General features: G+C 49.4%; 2 pseudogenes; both read right to left on the minus strand.

The window, feature by feature from the left end:
- LOC108802606 lies at window positions 1-1592 on the minus strand (annotated as a pseudogene).
- A 3787-nt stretch (window positions 1593-5379) lies between these two features.
- On the minus strand, window positions 5380-6961 carry LOC108802607 (annotated as a pseudogene).
- Between the last annotated feature and the right edge of the window lie 14868 nt (window positions 6962-21829).

The raw sequence follows: 21829 nt of genomic DNA on the forward strand, positions 1-21829 counted from the left end.
TCACCTCTGATTCCCCCCAGATATCTTTATAGAACCTTTCCATACACCTAAACCGGCATGGAGGGGCTCAGTGAAGGTGGTGGTGAAGGTGTGGAGGTGTCGGATCGGGTCACACAGATCATAAAAGGAGATCCGACCGGCCGCATAATCCAGATCTATCCTGACTCTGTTACTGGAGACATTGCCGTGTAATGGGATCTTATTACTGTCATGTCTCACTGCATACTTATTATTTCCCCACCTCACCAAACCCCAGGACTTCTTATTATCTCCAATCAGTGACTGCCGTCCTCTTCTCCTCTCTATACTGGGGTAACACATCCCGACTCTCCATAACTCTGACCCCCCGACATCCACTTCCCAGTAATGTCGCCCTGAGGAGAAACTCCGACTGCTCAACACCTGAGGAACCTCAAATCTCTCTGGAGTTTCTGGGTGATCCTGATATGATGACCAGAATGCCGCGTTCCTCTCATCTGAAATCTGTAGAAGATTACCAGCTGTGCTCACATCCAGTAATATGTCTTCAGCTTCCTGTATATAGAAGGATACATTTATCCCAGACATTATATCAGATAACCCCGTGTGTAATGTGTGTGAGATCCCAGCCACATCCAGATCCCCTCCATCATGGAGGAGTCTATAATTTCTCTCTCTGTCCTCATCATCTCCATCCTCAGTATCACACAAGTCACCTGTGTCTGGTTCCTGTAAGACAGTCAGTGGATCCGTCATGTTACACAGCTCCTCAATGTCACACATCTTCCTGGACAGCTCGTCCTTCTTTATTTCCAGCTCCCGGATCATCTCCACCACAGAGATGGAGACCCGCTCTTCCCTCCCGGAGATCTCACTCAGGATTCTCTTCTCCAGGTCCTCCAGACGTCTCCTGAGCTCTCTGAACAGGGCAGAGACTCTCTCTGTGTCACCGGCTACTTCTCCTTGTACTTTCCTCCTGTGTTCCTCCAGACTCTGGACTCTTTTCTCCGTCTCCTCTCTCTCTGTCATCAGTTTCTGGAGAACATTTCTCAGTTTCATCTTCTTCTTCTCAGAGGCCTCATCCAGAGTCTCCACCTGATGTCCCCGATGTTCTCCAACCAAACTGCAGGATACACAGATACAGGCAGAGTCCTCAGTGCAGTAATACTTCAGTAGTTCCTTATGGACGGAGCATTTCCTGTTCTCCATGGAAGTGGTGGGGTCACATAAGATGTGTTCTGGTGACTGGCTGTGGACTCTCAGGTGGTTGTCACACAGAGAAGCTTCACACATCAGACAGGACTTCACAGCAGGTACAGGAGCGTGAATACAATAAGTACAGAGGACTCCGGACTCTTCCTGATCTGGCTGAGCAGACAGGATATTCTCCACTATGTTACGCAGTGTTATGTTCCTCTGCAGTACAGGCCGCTCCTGGAACTTCTCTCTGCACTCAGGACAGGAATAACCTCCAGACCCACCCCCTGTGTATCCAGCACATGACCAATACAGACCCGGCAGAATTTGTGTCCACATTTCAAGTTTACAGGATCTGTATAAATGTTCAGAGAGACGGAACATTCCAGCTCAGCTCTCAGATCAGCAGACGCCATCGATGACAGCAGAAGAGAAATTAAAGTCTCTGATACTCATTAACCAGTGTGGCCAGTTCTGTACATTCCTACACAGGGCGAGGCTGAGACTGATATTCATAGGAATCCTTATACAAAGGACACAGATAATACATGGGAGGATTCCTGACCATAATCTCCATATCTGGGTGTAGAAAAGGGGGCTTCTTGCTTCCCTGAACCCCTCTCTATGCTTCCCAATCTTCCCCAGTTCATTGTGGGTACCCCCTTACTCGCTCCAATCCTCCCCCCAGCCTGGGCTTTGATCTCTGACACAGAACCAGCAGATCTAAGGGGTCATCTTCAGATCTTAGAAATATCTGCTGATTAAATCCTGAGTCTTGTTATTTCCTAGGTGGCCTGCAAGAGGGGCATCATGCATGATCTTCAATATTAGCACTCGCACCCTAGGAGGTATATAGAGTTTGGACCCCTTGAGGAGGAACCCTTCGGCATCTGCGAGTAAATCGGGTGGTTGTGTTGAGATATCCTCTCTTAATGCTTCTTTGAGTTCATCTTTGGAACAGATGGTAGTAGCTATTATCTTGTCATGTGGAATAATGGGTGTAGGTGTGTTGTAGGAGGTTGATGATTCCTCAAAGCATCTGCCTTGTCATTTTTTGATCCTGGACGATAGGTGAGGATGAAATCAAACCTGGAGAAAAAAAGGCTCTATCTAACCTGTCTAGAAGACAGCGGTTTACATGTCTTGAGGAATTGGAGGTTTTGATGGTCAGAGTATACTAGAAAGGGTTGCTGTGTCCCTTCTAATAGATGTCACCAGTTTTCCAGAGCCAGTTTGATGGCAAGTAGTTCTTTTTTCACCGATGGAGTAATTCTTTTCTGCCTCACTTAAGGTTCGGGAGAAGAAAGCAACGGGGTGTATTGGACTGAGGAGATTCTCTCTCTGGGAGAGTACCGCCCCAGTGGCAATCTGTGAGACACCCACTTCGAGAATGTACAGGAGCTTAGGGTCTGGTAGTCTTAGAACGGGAGCGGAAGTGAAACGGTTTTTGAGTTCTATTAGTCCTGTTTGCACAACGCCAAGATATTAGGGTGCACACTAGCCCATACACAAGGTGATGTCTGATACATCATCTCCTTCTCATAAGATTTAGCCTGTAGGATATATGTGGGCTAAACGCCCGATCACTGTGTGATTTTGTATGTTGTATTATTTTTATTTTTTGTTTCGGAGTCTCTGTTTGACTCGCTTTTGTCCCTACAATGTACCTTTGTGAACAAAATTTTTTGAAAACTGTAAAATAAAGATTATACAAAAAAAAAATCTGGATGGACAAAAACCCAATAAATCATGTATGTAAGACAAAGGTTCGAAAGTTGAACTTACTAATGCCGTGCAGCCGATAGACACAAAGACGGCTCATCGCAGAGACAGAGGGGTCTATTCACAAAGCTGCTGTAGGCAGCCGAGTGAACAACCGACCCGTAGTGAAGTGAGCCGAACGCTGTTCGGGTATTCACTTCAGGCTTGTACAGCTGATTTCAGCCGTATATCGGCTAAAATCCGCCGTACATCGGGTGGCTTCGGGTCGGCCAAACATGCTCAGCATGTTCGGCAGACCCGAAGTGCAGAAGGAGTTCGACGCAGCCGATCCAACTTCTGGATCGGCTGAGCCGAACCTCCGGCAGGCTAATCGCTGCTGTGCCGCTGGGCGGCATTCAGCTCGGCTATTCTGCTCGGTACCTGTGTGGTACCGAGCAGAATGGAAAAACAGTTAATAAAGTGAAAAAAAAAACAAAAATAGAAAACGATTAGGCGGAGCTAGCAGTGACAGCTAGCTCCGCCCAACTGTTTTCTATTTGCCGGGACCAGCTGTCATTAGAATTAGAGGTTGTCGGAGCCGGCGGGGATATGAAGGCCCACTCTGCTAAGCTCTCATCTTAATGACAGAACAGCATCTGCTGGTTGCCTAGTAACCAGCAGATGCAACACTGATCTCTCTGCAAGTGGCCGGAGCCAGCTGTGAGGTGACGGCTGGCTCCGCCCAGCTGTCAGAAGCAGGCCGTTCGGCCAGCTTTGGATTTCCCTTGGGCTCAGTCGAGCCGAAGCATATGCCTTCGGCTCGACTGAGCTCCTCGTCCAACTTTGGGGGCTGTACCGGCTGTAGTGAATAGCCCGTACAGCAGCCCTGAACCGAAGGGGTCCTGGGGCCGAAGCTATCCGAAGGATCAGCCGAAGCTACGGATAGATCCTTCGGTAGTCTTTGTGAATAGACCCCAGAAAGTAAGCAAAAGGGTTAAGCTTAGAAGGCGCCTTTAGGTGTCCGCGATGAACACAGTACGTGGTCTTCTTGCGGCCGACCCGACAATTCAGTCCAACTCCTGGCTCTCGGCTCGCCAAATTGTTATGACAGAACACAAGTCATACATTGAAATCCAGTATGTTAGCACACAGAGAGAACAGCTCAGGTTCGGTCATCAAGCTGTTCTGTTTATTGAAAAGTGCTGCAAGTTTTTATAGGGTGAAAGGAACACATGCGTGTAGAATAGCACGGTACAGACAGGCACTGGGAGAGATAACAGTTGTCGTTTTGTATAATGAATTATGACAAGAGCAGAAGCATACTCCCAAAACATATACATTCCAAAGGAGCGGGCAAGGAAACATTACACAAAAATATTGGTTACATAAGTTCCTGGAAATCCTCTAACCTACTAAGATACATAAAATGGCCGCCTGTAGGCTGATCTTGTCACAGCACCATGGAGAATGGCCGACCTGCAGGCTGAAAGGTAGCTTGCAGTGCCAGGCAGCTGTAAACAAAGCTAGCAGGGTTTTGTCCTGTATTAAAAAGGGGATGTATTGCAGGGACAAGTCTGTAATTTTGCCACGTTATAGATCATTGGTTCGACCTCATCTGGAGTACGCTGTCCAGTTCTGGTCACCAGTACTAAGAAAAGATGTCCTTGAGTTGGAAAAAGTCCAGCGGAGGGCAACCAAACTAATTAGGGGTATGGAGGACCAGAGCTACGAGACAAGGCTACTAAATTTAAACATGTTCACATTGGAAGTGAGGAGATAAGGGGGGATATGATCTCCATGTACAAAATGTTCATTGGTGGTAGCAACATTAGCGATAAACTGTCTAAAATTAACTCCATTAAAAAAACTAGAGGCCACCACCTAAAATTGGTGGAAAAAAAATTCCAGCACAAGGGGCGAAGGGGGTTCTTCACAGTAAGAGCGGTTAGGGTCTGGAACTCACTGCCACAGACGCCGATATCAGCTAATAATGTGGAATTGTTCAAGAAACTTTTGGCCGATTTCTTAAGGGACCGTAATATACAGGGGTACAGGATATATACAGGGGTACAGGTAACATACAGTGGTACAGGTAATATACAGGGGTACAGTACAGGTACTCCTAGAATGAGATCCTAATAGTTTGGACTTGATGGACTAATGTCTTTATTCAACCTCAAATACTATGTAACTATGTAAGGTGCAGGCTCCAGGACTGTCATCCCGATCCTGACTACACTACCTAGTATGTCACTGACCCTGGGAACAAGCATGCAGCCAGTGAAGTCTGAATCATCTGATCTCCTGCATGTTTTTTCCTGGTCAGTGACACACGAGGAAGTGAAGTGAAGTTGAGGGTGAAGATGACATCCCCGGAGACTGCAGAGCCTTATAAATCAGTAATGTAATTTCCAGTCCATTGCGTCCTCTTATTGGCTGAGTATTCCACCAATCAGATTCTCCCCCCCCCCCTGTGATGTCACCAGTCTCCGGGCAGATCTCTCACCTCTGATTCCCCCCAGATATCTTTATAGAACCTCTCCATAACCATAACCCGGCATGGAGGGGCTCAGTGAAGGTGGTGGTGAAGGTGTGGAGGAGTCGGATCGGGTCACACAGATCATAAAAGGAGATCCGACCGGCCGCATAATCCAGATCTATCCTGACTCTGTTACTAGAGACAATGCCGGGTAATGGGATCTTATTACTGTCATGTATCACCGAGTACTCATTATTATACCTCCTCATACCCCAGGACTTGTTATTATCTCCAATCAGTGACTGCAATCCTCCTCTCCTCTCTATACTGGGGTAACACATCCCGACTCTCCACCACACTGACCCCCCGACATCCACTTCCCAGTAATGTCGCCCTGAGGAGAAACTCCGACTGCTCAACACCTGAGGAACCTCAAATCTCCCTGGAGTTTCTGGACGATTCTGACTCTTATCTGACCAGGTTGCCGTTTTCCTGTCATGTGATATCTGTAGAAGATTACCAGCTGTGCTCACATCCAGTAATATGTCTTCAGCTTCCTGTATATAGAAGGATACATTCACCCCAGACATTATATCCGATAACCGCGTGTGTAATTTGTGTGAGATCCCAGCCAAATCCAGACCCCCTCCATCATGGAGGAGTCTATCATGTCTCTCTCTGTCCTCATCATCTCCATTCTCAGTATCACACAAGTCACCTGTGTATGATTCCTGTAAGACAGTCAGTGGATCCGTCATGTTACACAGCTCCCCAATGTCACACATCTTCCTGGACAGCTCGTCCTTCTTTATTTCAAGCTCCCGGATCATCTCCACCACAGACATGGAGACCCGCTCTTCCCTCCCGGAGATCTCACTCAGGACTCTCTTCTCCAGGTCCTCCATACGTCTCCTGAGCTCTCTGAACAGGGCAGAGACTCTCTCTGTGTCATCGGCTGCTTCTCCTTGTACTTTCCTCCTGTGTTCCTCCAGACTCTGGACTCTTTTCTCCGTCTCCTCTCTCTCTGCCATCAGTTTCTGGAGAACATTTCTCAGTGTCTTCTTCTTCTTCTCAGAGGCCTCATCCAGAGTCTCCACCTGATGTCCCTGATGTTCTCCGGCCAAACTGCAGGACACACAGATACAGGCAGAGTCCTCAGTGCAGTAAAACTTCAGTAGTTCCTTATGGACGGAACATTTCCTGTTCTCCGGGGAAGTGGTGGGGTCACATAAGACGTGTTCTGGGAACTTGCTGTGGACTCTCAGGTGGTTGTCACACAGAGAAGCTTCACACAGCAGACAGAACTTCACAGCAGGTACAGGAGCGTGAATACAATAAGTACAGAGGACCCCGGACTCCTCCTGATCTGGCTGAGCAGACAGGAAATTCTCCACTATGTTACGCAGTGTTATGTTCCTCTGCAGTGAACTTCTCTCTGCATTCAGGACAGGAATATCCTCCATACCCCTCCTGTGTATCCAGCACACAACCAATACAGCCCCGGCAGAAGTTGTGTCCACATTTCAGGTTTACAGGATCTGTATACATGTTCAGACAGACGCAACATTCCAGCTCAGCTCCCAGATCAGCAGACGCCATCGCTGACAGCAGAAGAGGGAAGTGAAAGTCTCTGACACTCCTTAACCAGTGTGACCGGTTCTGTACACTCCTACACAGGGCGAGGCTGAGACTCGTATTCATAGGAATCGTTATACAAAGGACACAGATAAAACCCCTCTCTCTGCTCCTCAATCCTCCCCAGCTCATTGTGGGTACCCCCTTGCTCACTCCAATCCTACCCCCAGCCTGGACTTTGACCTCTGACACAGAGCCAGCAGATTAAAGGGTTCATCTGCAGATCTTCTGGGCTGTACACTGAGCAGACCAACTGAGCAGACCCGCAGTGCTCTCTCTCCTGCCCCCTCCCTCTGTCTGCATATCACAGGGGCCCCACAGCTCTGCTGTGCTCCTGACAGAGGAGTGGACTGCTGGTATCAGAAAGCCTACCCCCGAGCCCGGCATCAGAACCAGCGGCCCAAATAACCTATGACCACTTCAGAAGGCAGAACCTCTCCTCCCAGCAGGTAGGGTGACACCTCCTGAGGTGATTGGTCAAAGGGCTGGAGCTCCTCCCACACCCAGACCCCAATAAATTGGGGAGCGGGGATCATGAATTCGTAATTCGTCTGGGAGAGTGTATCTAAGAACACGGCGATTACAGGTTTCCGGCGCTCTCCCGCCAGCAGTAAGAGCAATACGCCCGATGGGAACGTTTTTTCTCCCGTTTTATCACTATCAAGATACCGTGCACAGGGGCCCCACACCGCATGCAGGTATCTTTACAGGAGGACCAAATACTCGACCACACCAAACAAGGCTATGAACTAGGGATCCACCGATATATCGGCCGCCGAAACACATCGGCCGAAAATGGGACTTTTGGCATAATGCCGAAAGAGCCATGTTTCGGCCGATACATCAGCACATCCCATGTTTCTTTCCTCCCCGTTGGGTGCTGCTCTGTGTCCCAGCGGGGAGGAGAGAAAGTGACAGCCGGCCGAGCGCTGCAGGACGAGAGTGCTGTGAGCGGCCGGCGTCTCTCCTCCCACATCGCACAGCCGCCTTTCACAGTAAGGCAGAGCGGTGTGGGGGCGGAGACAGCGCTGTCACAGGAGGCTGAGCTCTCCTCCCTGCTCCGCTCGATCAGCCTCCTGTGACAGCGTGTCAGAGAGAAAAGCAAGGTACACAGCACCTCTACTATGAACCTATAGTTTATTAGACATATCAAAACGCAAGCAACCCCACCAACACCCACAAAATAGCCAAACTAAATGCAAAAAGCAGAATCACACGCAGGGTATAACAGGGCAAGTAAACCTGGGGAGCAGGGCAACAAGAGGGGAGCCACAGAGCAGGAGAACCCAGGGGAAGGAGTCAGGAGTCAGGGTCCAAGGAGGCAACAGGATACAGGCAACAGGTTATGGCGACAATACTGAGGCCAGGTTTTCGAACATGTCTGTAAGTTAAAAGTCGTGCGACCTTACAGTAGTAGAGTGTGAGTACTGTCCCTTGTAGTGGGGGGTGCTCGCAGTGACCGCGGATGGTGCCGCGAATTTCAGCAAAACCTGCGGTCAGGCTAAAGCCTGATGAAGGGACCCTGCGCGGTCCCGAAAGCGCTTGATTCGTCATATGACAAAAAACTTCAATAAATGAAGCTTTTGCTATCTTAATAGGACTGGTGTGCTGGTAAGCATTTCTACAATTTTGCTTACAGTAGTAGAGGTCGCACGGCTTCCACACACCTTACGATAATCGTACAATCGCGGGATTTCCCACGATTATCGTAAGATGTGTGGGGACCTTAAGGTGTATGGCCAGCTTAAAGGTGCGAAATCGGGCGAAATCCCGCGATCGTACGAGAATCGAGCAGTGTGAACGAAGACGTGCGACCGTTTCTACTGCACGGTCGCACGTCTTTTGTCGAACCAACATGCTCGAAAAACTGCCACCTGGAGGTGATCTGGTCCCTGACAATCACATAGCCAGTAGTCAGAGTTCTTTGTCTGTCATTGTCTTTCTTTTTACCTTTGTACATATTGTCTTATGCACGGCCCGCCTAGGGGTAATAATCTATAACATGAATAAGTGGCCTTCTGTGTACTAAACTGGGAATTCATCCTCCTGGAGGGATTGTTCCTTGTTACTAGTGTCTGTACGTCCGGTTATAAGCTCACTATAAAGGTGCCCATACACTGCACGATTATCGTACGATAATCGTATGCGATCGGTTTTTCGTACGATAATCGAGCAGTGCGAGCTGGTTAGAACGGTGCTCGGAAGATAAATGCTGAACGGGCCGGTGTGCGCACGCGCACACTGCCCGTTCAGCATTGCGGTCATCGGAAAGCCCGCCCCTCAGGGGGGCGTGGCTTGTGATGATCGAGAGTGCGATCTGCCTAAGAGTGTATGGCCACCTTAAGTTAGCAGATCTGCCAGACATGGATCTGTGTGTGTGTATGGTTTCCTAGCAGCCTCCGAATGAACTGCAGGTGGTGGCAGACTACGGTGAGTCATGTGTCTGGTGTGTGAGCAGGGGCGGATCCAGAGTCTATTCTCGGGAGGGGCACTGCCAGAAAATTAAGTTTTGCTTACAGAACGGTTAATATTTTATTTAAGACGGTTTCCCGGCCAATCACAATTAAGCCGGCCAAACAACATGGAGCAATCATCCTGTTAGCATACGGGTACGCTCACCCGCACTAACGTGCAGGACGGGTGAGTGTAGGGTGGCGCACGGCCGCATACACCCGTAGAGAAGGACAGGGGCTGCGTACTAATCACACACAGCACCTGTCCTTCCCGGGAGCTGCCGATACGGCCGTGCACGCAGCACGGAGCTGTACGTGCCGGCCGATTCCAGCCGACAGCCCGAAGGGTCAGTTCACCCCTGGCTGGTGGTATTCAGCATTGCTGTATAATCATTAGGGTCACTGGAGGAGGTTAGTATATGTCCTCCTATTACCCTAAAGCAGTAGTCCTCAACCTTTCTGGGGCCGGGACCCCTTTGTAACATTTGCTAAGTTGTGGTGACCCCCAACGGTAAAATTTAGGGATGAGGCGGCTGCTGCAGCGACATCTGGCGGCGTGGCGGGAGGACTGACACTGCTGCGCTAGGAGAGGGCTGAGGAGGACTCTCACCGAGCACAGCAGAAATCACACAGCGACCCGCGGGTTGAGAACCACTGCTATAGGCAAAGACCGGACCGGGCTCTGCAGCTGGAACTAGAAGAATTGGATGTAAAGTGTGCGGCTATATAACGTATGAGGTACATACTCCGCAGTACTGCCACTGACAGAGCAGCCCATAGAGTTCAGTGTAAACTGTGAGGAGTTACCCCTGATAAGATATACTTACTTCCCCTTCTCCGTCTGTACTCCTCCCTCCACACTCTACAATGCTGGAGGACCTTGCGGTGTGTCACAGTCATGTGACCAGCTCCTGGGGTGGACGGGGGTCCAGCTGTGCTATGTGTACGCCGTACGCCGTCAGAATAAAAAAAAAACCAGCATAAGAATGCATAGGTAGATTCCTATTGGCTAATATCTGCCCAGCAGCCAACGTTCAACGAGCTCAGCGGAAATCTATCTTCACCACATGGTTGGTGTTGGCGGAAGCAATGACGAGTCTGGTTTGAGGTCCAAGTTTCCATCTATTATTAGCAATGGGGAAGGCGAGGAGGAACTTGACAAATTTCATCAAAAGTATCTCAGTTCCTCTTTTTATTGTGTTCAAAGTACAAGTGGCCCAACAGTGACCCGGCCGTTCCTGGACCATAAAACCCCAATATACACACGGACAGCGCGACATGGATTTTAACGGCCACAGCAATCCCTTTTATTAAACCGAACAACTTTAACAATAACCAAAAGTAATAAACCAAATAATTTACACAATTAATACTGTAAACAATGGTTGACCTGAGAAGGGGTCTTTGGGTGCCCAACAGCCCAAAAAGGCCTCTCATACCACTCCGCCCATGTCCCCAGCCGCACCACAACCAGCTCGAGGACACCTACCAGGGGGGCCGGGCGGGGCCAGGCACCGCCCCTTACAATTCCGGACACCAACAGGGGGAAGCACCCATACCAGCTGATGGCCCCCCATTTTGTAATCAGCTCCGATTTTGTAGACCCCCCAAGCTGCCGTGACAAAAGAACCCCCCCAACCCCCATAACCCCAAGATTCAGGGAGGGAGGGTGGGACAACCTGCTTCCTTCGTCGATTTCCAGAAAGAGGACGTCCCTCAGTCCTCGCAAGTGATGGTCACTGCTCAGGACATACTTCTGGTACACAGCCAATTATTAAGACAATTCTTGGGGATTTTTTTTTCTGTTGCAATGTTTTTATTCATGTTTATGAAACAATCAGCATATTATGTAAGAAAAAAAATAAGTCAAGGCAACTGTACTTGCTGTATTATTCTTGAAGGCGTTTCACTGGTCATCCAACCAGCTTTCTCCATTCAGAAAGCTGGTCGGATGACCGGTGAAACGTCTTCAAGAAAAATACAGCAAGTTCAGTTGCCTTGACTTTTTTTTTTTTCTTACGGATATACCATGTGACCTGGATGAATGAACCTTCACAGACAATCAGCATAATATACATTCTAATGTTACCCGACACCAAGCATAACAACTGCACACATGTGTCCTCTGTTCTCATCTCATCGTCTAATTTAGGGATGCACCGATACTAGTGTTGGTGCCGATACCGAATATTTGGGTGAGTACTCGGAGTGAGTGCTCCGATACTTACCTCCGATACCCGAACTTCCGGTCAGAGGGAGACCTCCCTCTGACCAGCAGTGCCGAGGGAACATAAAGCTGGCTTCCTTTCCAATCAGGAAGTGGGGCAGTGGGTTATGACCTGCCTCCCAGCTTCCTGATTGGCTAGGAAGCCAACTTCACTTATAAGTTGCCTAACCAATCAGGAAGCCGGGCGGCACGTCATAACTCATGTCCTGGCTTCCTGATTGTTTAGGAAGCCGCGCTGCCTAGAAACAAGTGAAGCTGGATTCCTAGCCAATCAGGAAGCCAGGAGGTGGGCCATGACGTGCCGCCCGGCCTCCTGATTGGCTAGGAAGCCAGATTCACTTGTTGGTAGGCAGCCTGGCTTCCTAACCAATCAGGAAGCCGGGCAGCACGTCATGACTCACACACCGGCTTCCTGATTGGTCAGGAAGCCAGGCAGCCCCTGAAGCCGGTGTTCTTTCGCTAGAACACCGGCTTCACAGGAAATCAGGAAGCCAGGCGACGGGTCATGATCTGCCGCCCGACTTCCTGATAATCGGGGCACGCGGCACCGGTACTCGGTATCGGCGAGCACAGAAAAACATATATCGGTACTCGTGCTCGATACCGAAAAACTGGTACCAGTGCATCCATAATCCAATGTAGCCTCCTGGCTTCCTCCGGGTTGCCTCCTGGCTTCCTCGGGGTTGCCTCCTGGCTTCCTCGGGGTTGCCTCCTGGCTTCCTCGGGGGTGCCTTGAAATGTTCACACATCCTCATGCCTCTGAAGTGAAGAGGACTCCTTATGTAAAAGAGGGGGACTCTGAAGGGAAAGGGGGGCTTCTGATGTGTACAGGGGCTCCTAGCATGAAAGGGAGGTGACTCTGATGTGAAAGGAGTGCGCTCCTAATGTGAGGGCAGAACCCCACTTTTTTTTTTTTTGGGGGGGACGGTGAGGCTAGGCCCGGACGGGAGAGAATAGAGGGGAAAGGGGACGGGAGAGATAAGAAGGAAAAAGGGGAAAGTCAAGGTAAGAGAGAGGAAAGAAACAAGAGAGGAAGAAGAAAGAAATAAAGAGGGGACAGAGAAGCAAAGATGAGACAAAAGAAGAAATGAGGTACGTACAACGCTTGCATTAAAAATACATATTAGGGAGATAACAATGATCAGAGAGCGGCTGTACTTTGTGTATTTTATATCTGCAGAATAAGCAATTTAGTATGTAGACACCAGAGGGCGCTGCTGTCCCAATGGAGCATCATTCCATGTTACATCTACAGGGGCTGTAATGATGAGACAGATCTCCAATAGTCCTTCAGTTCTGAGTTTAATGTAATGACCACAAACTACACCGAGACCTTCCCGAGGAGAGAACACCACACAGGTCAGAACATTGTATTACTGTCCCATGAACAAGGACACATGGAGTTTTTGTCTATTCCAGCCAGGAGAATAGAAGAGAAGCAGATCTGAGCTGGCTGCAGATGTTCTTTTATATCATCCACCAAAAATCTGATGTCAGATCTTTCTGCCTTCACTACAGTCCTATGAATCTTTGTTTCCTCGCCTCACCTTCCCTCTTCTCTCCCTTCCCTTCACTCTTCTCTCCCTTCCCTTCACTCTTCTCTCCCTTCCCTTCACTCTTCTCTCCCTTCCCTTCACATGCCTTTCCTTTGCTTCTATTGCCCTTTTCTTTCCTTCTTCTTTTTGATTAAGTTTCCTCTCCTCTCCTCTATTCTCTTTCCCTTCACTTCTCATTTCCTATGCTTTCCTCTCCTCTCATCTCCTCTCCTTATTTTCCTCTCCTCTCCTTTTCCCCCACCCCTCTCCTTCTCTCTTCTCCTCCCCTTTCCACTTATTTTCCTTTCCTCTCCTTTCCTCTCTTCTCTCACTTATTTCCTCTCCTCTAATTGCATCTCCTATCCTTCCCTCTACTCTTTGCTCCTCACCTTTCCTCTCTTCTTCTTCTTTTCTCTCCTCTCCTTTCCCTCCTCTCCTTTCCTTTATCTCCTCTCCTTTCCGCTCCTCGCCTTTCCTTTCTCTACTCTCCTCTCCCTCCTCTCCTCTCCCTCCTCTCCCCTCCTTTCCATACTCTTATTTCCTCTCCTTTCCTTTCCTCTCCTTTCCTTTCTTCTCTCACTTATTTCCTCTCCTATTCTTCCCTCTACTCTTTGCCCCTCACCTTTCCTCTCCTTTCCTTTCCTCTCCTCGCCTTTCCTTTCCCTACTTTCCTCTCCTTTCCTTCCTCTCCTTTCCTCTCCTTTCTCTCCTCTCCTTTCCTCTCCTCGCCTTTCCTTTCTCTCCTCTCCGTTCCTCTCCTTTCCATACTTTCCTCTCCTTTCTCTCCTCTCCGTTCCTCTCCTTTCCATACTTTCCTCTCCTTTCTCTCCTCTCCGTTCCTCTCCTTTCCATACTTTCCTCTCCTTTCTCTCCTCTCCGTTCCTCTCCTTTCCATACTTTCCTCTCCTTTCTCTCCTCTCCGTTCCTCTCCTTTCCATACTTTCCTCTCCTTTCTCTCCTCTCCGTTCCTCTCCTTTCCATACTTTCCTCTCCTTTCTCTCCTCTCCGTTCCTCTCCTTTCCATACTTTCCTCTCCTTTCTCTCCTCTCCGTTCCTCTCCTTTCCATACTTTCCTCTCCTTTCTCTCCTCTCCGTTCCTCTCCTTTCCATACTTTCCTCTCCTTTCTCTCCTCTCCGTTCCTCTCCTTTCCATACTTTCCTCTCCTTTCTCTCCTCTCCGTTCCTCTCCTTTCCATACTTTCCTCTCCTTTCTCTCCTCTCCGTTCCTCTCCTTTCCATACTTTCCTCTCCTTTCTCTCCTCTCCGTTCCTCTCCTTTCCATACTTTCCTCTCCTTTCTCTCCTCTCCGTTCCTCTCCTTTCCATACTTTCCTCTCCTTTCTCTCCTCTCCGTTCCTCTCCTTTCCATACTTTCCTCTCCTTTCTCTCCTCTCCGTTCCTCTCCTTTCCATACTTTCCTCTCCTTTCTCTCCTCTCCGTTCCTCTCCTTTCCATACTTTCCTCTCCTTTCTCTCCTCTCCGTTCCTCTCCTTTCCATACTTTCCTCTCCTTTCTCTCCTCTCCGTTCCTCTCCTTTCCATACTTTCCTCTCCTTTCTCTCCTCTCCGTTCCTCTCCTTTCCATACTTTCCTCTCCTTTCTCTCCTCTCCGTTCCTCTCCTTTCCATACTTTCCTCTCCTTTCTCTCCTCTCCGTTCCTCTCCTTTCCATACTTTCCTCTCCTTTCTCTCCTCTCCGTTCCTCTCCTTTCCATACTTTCCTCTCCTTTCTCTCCTCTCCGTTCCTCTCCTTTCCATACTTTCCTCTCCTTTCTCTCCTCTCCGTTCCTCTCCTTTCCATACTTTCCTCTCCTTTCTCTCCTCTCCGTTCCTCTCCTTTCCATACTTTCCTCTCCTTTCTCTCCTCTCCGTTCCTCTCCTTTCCATACTTTCCTCTCCTTTCTCTCCTCTCCGTTCCTCTCCTTTCCATACTTTCCTCTCCTTTCTCTCCTCTCCGTTCCTCTCCTTTCCATACTTTCCTCTCCTTTCTCTCCTCTCCGTTCCTCTCCTTTCCATACTTTCCTCTCCTTTCTCTCCTCTCCTCTCCTTTCCTCTCCTCTCCTTTCCTTTCCTCTCCTTTCCCTACTCTCCTCTCCTTTCCTCTCCTTTGCCTACTCTCCTCTCCTTTCCTCTCCTTTCCTTTCTCTCCTCTCCTTTCCTCTCCTCGCCTTTCCTTTCCATACTCTCCTCTCCTTTCCCTCCTCTCCTTTCCTTTGTCACCTCTCCTTTCCTCTCTTCTTCTTTACTCTCCTCTCCTTTCCTTTCTCTCCTCTCCTTTCCTTTCTCTCATTTCCTCTCCTCTTCTTTCCTCTCCTCTCCTTTCATTTCTCTAATTTCCTCTCCTCTCCTTGTCTTTCCTCTTCCTTTCCTGCAGCCCCAATAAATGTATTACAATAAAACAAGCTGAGAAAAAAACTCCCCCAGAACCATTTCTCGGCAGTGCCCCTGTTACCGCTCGGAGAGCCTCAGAAGCCCCAAGATCCGTAATATGCAAATATGGCCCTTGGCCCCTCCCACTCCTGTGCCTCAGTGATGACCCAATAATTATGCATGAAGGGGCGGAGCCAAGTGGCAGGTCTCCAATTGGAAGCTATGTGCATGTTAGAGTTGCCCAGGTTTTGGGATTTCCATGGACACCCTAAAATATAAGAAAGGTACTTTGATGTCAGTGAGGAGGAAGAGAAGTGCGATACATTGTAATATCGCCTTTTATTTCCTCGCTGCAAAGAAATAACTCTGAATCTTGTTTTTATGTTAAAACCAGCAGCTGAATGATGAAATCAGGCTTTCGCTGGGAGTGTCTGCTGGGCAGGAGGAGGAGGTACAGGAATGAATGGGCCGGCTTAACGCAACGCACATTAACACATGTGTAGCGCCCTCTGCTATGTCGCTACTAAATGTAGTTCTATATCTGGACTGTAATCAGTCTGGATGCTGATTGCTCTTCTGCTGGTTTCCCTGGGTCTGCTGGATTGATTGCTTCCCCCTGTTACTGGGTTGAGGACTCAGCATACAATGAGGGAGGATCCATCCTCAGGCTGTGACTATGCATCTGAGTCTGACCAATCCCTGAGCAGGCTGACTCAGAGGTATGGCTGGAGGAAGGTGATAAAGGTTTGAGGACACTTTACAGAACTTTCTCTCTCCCCTGGGGCTAGGGTTGCCACCTTTTCTTTACGCAAAACCAGAACACTCTAGCGACGTGCGGACATTTTTTTGGGAGAAAGAGTGGCGGCTTATTCATATGTAAATATCACAGTTGAGACTGTTTTCAGTGGGGGGGCAGTAGCCCCTATCTTAATTTTGGTTGCCCCTGTCTGCCTGACATCTCGTGTCCGGGTTTCTGCTGCCATGAAACCCGGACACAGCATTCAAAACCCGAACTGTCCGGGTGAATCCTGGACAGGTGGCAACCCTATCTGTGCGGCCAGTCACGTTCCCCCACCCCAGACATCCATGTCTTTATGGACCTTGCTTTGTGCACTGGTGCGCAGTCATGTTGGGACAGGAAGGGGCCGTCCTCAAACTGTTCACACAAAGTTGGGAGCGTGAAATTGTCCAAAATGTCTTGGTGTGCTGATGCCTTAAAGGACACAGCATTCAAAACACAGACTGTCCGGGTGAATCCTGGACAGGTGGCAACGCTACCTGGGGCCCTCCCTGGGAGGAGGTATGTGTGATACAAGATGCCTGGTTTAGACCTCAGCATGTGGCAGATGCTGGGGGCCTAGAGGCCGAAGATGCTACTGGAAAGGAACCTGATGGAAGCCGGGCTGGAGGCGGAATCTGCTTATGGAAGAGTGTCGCAGAGGAGCTGGTGAGAGCTACCGTCTGGACCCTGTAAGAGATCCCTCGCCCTATTCTCAGGTACTGTACAGAAGAGAAGCCAGTTGGTGCACTACAAGTCCTGTGACAGTTCTCCTTCAAGGTCCTGGACTATTCCTGGCTGTTCTCTGTGCTACTTCATATTACTGGTCGCTCTCACAGGACTGTTGTGGTGTTTCAAGCCGTTGCTAAGGGAGAAGACAGAGTCCTCTATATTGTTACTCGGGTATCCTGCAACCCCAACCTTCTCTCCTAGTTGCCAAGGTGCAATAAATGCTAAAAAGACCCTACGACCCGAGCCTGTTCTGTTCCGGAGTGTCGGTGTTGCTGGAGCTGAGAAAAGGGGCCGGTGGCTGGCAAAACAGGAAGGAGAACCCCAGTTCATATGCAGCAGGTCCTTCGGGGGTGAGCGCTACACATGTTATAACGAGTCTGTACTAACGCACCACAATGGAACATGTAAAAGTGTGAATGGGCCCTCAACCTTAGTGCCCCGTGGGGCTTATAATACCCTACCAATGCCCCCTGTGAGCAGGAATTAGAATGGACCCGTCTTTGTGCTTTGTGCACATGTGTTTTTATTGGCCGTGTTTTGCCACGCCGATCCCCGGCACCGCAGAACGCCTTCCCCACCCAAAATGACAGACGCAGTTCTAAATTCAGAAACTCACGAGTCCACATAAGCCGCAATGAATGAGAGGCCTGTAATGTGGAGTTCTCCCTGTAATTACAATCCTCCGTCCTAGGCTCCTCCCACAGAGATGGGAAACAACTTTCACTTTTCCTGAAGAATCTGTGACAGAGCGAGCCGGCGGGAATCAGGTGAGTGTGATCGGGGCAGGTGTGAGCGCATTTTTCAAATGTCTGTCCACGTCTGTGGGGGGTATGTGTCACACTTCCACACCGCGCCGGCATTTCCTCCTCAGGGTTACGAGGTTTTCCATGGAAGGATTCTGTCATCCCGGGAATCTGATACACAAACATTCCCTTACCCCTCCTCTCTCCCCATCTCCCCCACTCCTCCTCTCCCCATCTCCCCCACCCCTTCTCTCTTCCTACATCCCCCCTTCTCTCTCCCTCTCCCCTCACTACTCCTCTCCCCATCTCCTCCACCCCTCCATCTCCCCAAGTCCTGCTGTGGCGAGGTCTATCAGCCAGAGAAGTCATCTTCAGATAAGATCTGCAGGGGAGGAGCCAATGACTATCCCCTAATGGGTTGCAAACAAACAGGAATCTAAACATCAAAAGAAAAGGGGTGTACACATCAGATGCTCATTCTGAGACTTCAATCAGAGAAAGGGAGCTGCAAAGCAGACTGCTCAGCTGTGACCTCTGTAGATGACCCATGGTGCTCTGAGAGCGCTTTGTCTTGTGTTAAAAAACATAACTAAATTAATTGCCCAATAAAAGTTAAAATAAAATCTTGCGCTACAATTCCCACCTTCAATCTGGAGCTGCCCCCCCTGCACTAATTCCTTTATGCCACTAGATGGCGCCAGGTTTTTGGACGGTATTTATTCAGCCGGGCCCCCGGTGGTGGTTTATCATGACGTCAACTGTAAAAGAAGGACCCGTAATGTCTCAGGACTGGCCAGATGACCCTTCTTAAAAAGGGGGGAGGGTCTCAGAGAGGTGAAGAGGGCGGAGTTTCTGCTTCAAATGTTACTTTGTATATAAAATACTAGATACAGTACAGGGGCGTAACTAGAAATCATAGTGGCCCCATAGCAAAATTTTGTATGGGGCCCTGTGACTTCTTGTTATACCCCTTGCAGAGCCCACTTGAGATCCCACACAGGGCCCCTCCTCCACTGCCGGGCCCGGCCTCCTCCACCGCTGCTGCCGGCTCTCATTGACCTGAACAGCAGCGCATTCTTGCCGCCAGTGAAAGCCACAAGCAGAGGATGCCATAGCGAACCAGGCGACCCGCTTGGCATCTGGCAGGGCCCCACTGTGCCCCGGGCCCCATAGCAGCCGCCTGGGTCGCTATGGCGATTGTTACGCCACTGATACAGTATAATAACACAGCAGACGAAACATAGAAACTCAGCGAGCAGCGACGTTCCCCTTTGGCACGGCGCAGACACATTGCGCAACCTCTCGCGGAACGTTTGTTTTGTCCACATTGCAGCCGGCGGTACACAATGTACGTTTCTTAGCAGTCAGCAGCACCGCTCTCTGGAAATAGAGATCCACATCGTCTGCTCGGGTTCTGCAGAACTTGGCGGTGAGTCCAATTGTGTTATCCTGCGAATGGGTTCCATGTGACAGGTCCGGGGCAGGATGTCACCACTTCCCTCAAAGTGTATAAAACCCCCAAAAACAAGAAACGGAATATATTGCAGCTCAGCAATCCTCAGATGCGGCGGCTGCATTCCTTTTCTCTTTTTAGACTCTTTAGACGCAGTCACTGTATCATTCTCCACCCGCCTCCTTCAGCTTTTAAATTGACATTTGTTGAGCCCGGTGGTCCTCGCGGGGACACCCGTGGCTCAAATCTGAGCTGTCTATGGCCCGCCAGCGGAAGGAGCAGAGGTCCTGTCAAGTTTTAATTACTCACTGTAATAAAGACCGTTCACTGCTGCTCTCTCTGCTTGTGCAGGGTGACTGGTCTTGTCTCCGCCCCCTCCTGTAATAAAGACCGCTCACTGCTGCTCGTGCAGGGTGACTGGTCTTGTTTCCGCCCCCTCCTGTAATAAAGACCGCTCACTGCTGCTCTCTCTATCCTTGTGCAGGGTGACTGGTCTTGTCTCCGCCCCTTCCTGTAATAAAGAATGGTCACTGCTCTCTCTCCTTGTGCAGGGTGACTGGTCTTGTCTCCACCCCCTAGTGTAATTGAGACTGGTCACTGCTGCTCTCTGTCCTTGTGCAGGGTGACTGGTCTTGTCCCTGCCCCTTCCTGTAGTTTGTTTTGCTGTGGGTGGGGCACAGCTCTGCTCAGGCTATGTACAGCACAGGGACGATCTCACTGCTACTTTTGCAATCTAATATCTGAGTTTGGGAAGTGCACACAAAGTGGATTTCTATGCTTTGTGGACATTGGAGAATATATAGGAAGTTCATATTTTTAGTTGAGTTGTGTTCTGATCTGTATTGTGGTTGTTCCCCTCCTCCGACACTGCGTTCTGATCCGACTCCCTTCCATGCCTCATGCTGAGATTGCTCAGTCGCTCGCTCGCCGTATGGCTGCGCACACGCCGCCCTCATTCCCGGCTTCCACTAATGGGAACCATGCAGGTATCTGGACCAGCTTCAAAGAGAAACCTATGAGAACATCATTGGGGGGGGGCGACCCCCCACTTATCCGAAATGGCAGGAAATCCTAAACTTTAACCCCTTCATGACTGAGCTAGTTTTCAGTTTCTGTTCATAAATGACTGACACACTTTTTACATTGTTGCTGTGTGATTCTTCCACGTCAGTAATATACTTTCTTACAAAGTGCACCCGCACATGTGATATATTGTTTTTTAGAGGACAGAGAGGGCTACATATTTATATCCAACATGTGTACCTAACGCCTCACTTAGTTTGAATAAAATATACAAAAAATTAGGAAAAAAACTAGAAGAAAACTTTTTTTTTTAGAAATGTTTTTATAATAATTATAGTATAAAAAAATATATAAGCGGTCTGTGACCGCGTACCTGACTTCTGAGCTGGCTGCGGGTCACAAAGTACCGGCTGGGGGGCCGCAACTGGTCCGCGGGCCGGTACATTGAGACCCCGGCATTTTTGCCGCTCCCTAGGAATCTGCCGCCCGAGGCAAACGCCGTGTTTGCCTCGCGGCAGATACGCCCCTGGCCGCCTGTCCAGGATTCACACGGACATTACGGGTTTTGAATGCTGTGCCGGGGTTCATGGCAGCAGAAGCCCGAACACAAGATGTCAGGCAGACGGGGGCAACCAAAATGAAGATTGGGGCTACTGGCCCCCCCACACTGAAAATAGTCTCAACTGTGATATTTACATATGAATAAGCCGCCACTCATTCTCCCAAAAAAATGTCCGCACGTCGCCAGAGTGTTCGGGTTTCGCTTGAAAAAAAGGTGGCAACCCTGGGTCACAGGTCCCCCGGGGACCCGAAAACCACGGCGTGGGGGGCGGACTCGATCGCCGCCGCTCGCTTTTAATCCAAGTGATGTGATTAGATTACTTGTATTAATCGAGCAGCGGCTCCCACTGTACATTTAGCTCTGCTTTAGCAGAGCTAAATGTACAGAAAACTACTCGCCTGGCGCCCAAAACTGCATGTTCCGGGCGTCGGGCGATAGGGATTCGCTCCATAGGACGCACACACATTTCCCCCTCCCGCCTTTTGGGGGGAAAAGTGCGTCTTATGGAGCGAAAAATACGGTAACTTTTTCAATTTTTGGCTATTGTTAGGCTGCTCCAAACTTAGGAACAGCTAATAATAACCTTAGAGACTGGAAGGTGGAGGAGCCGGGCCAGCATAGACAGTAAACACTACCAGAAGAGTAAAGGGCTACGATATGCAAGGTGGGAGGGGGCTGTACCTGGCGATTGACTCTTCCCGGGGAAGTCAAATTTTCTAGCAGTTCCAAGTCACACGGCAAAGGGAAAAAAAACATCATTTATGGAACAGAAAACTGCTGTCAGTGAGTGTTTAGAATGCTTCATTGTTCTGCGCTTTTACATTTGATTTTTTAAGTTGGTGACAGGGTCTCTTTAAAGTCCATTCTGCCCTTAAAAACCGCCAAATTGTCCCCCATTGTCTCCAGAGAATTTTGCAGAAATAACGACAATTTGCTGAAATTCCCCTGTAGTCGGAAAACCAACA

This window comes from Nanorana parkeri, unplaced genomic scaffold, assembly GCF_000935625.1.
Source record: "Nanorana parkeri isolate BGI_ZX_2015 unplaced genomic scaffold, ASM93562v1 scaffold2979, whole genome shotgun sequence".
Lineage (NCBI taxonomy): Eukaryota > Metazoa > Chordata > Amphibia > Anura > Dicroglossidae > Nanorana > Nanorana parkeri.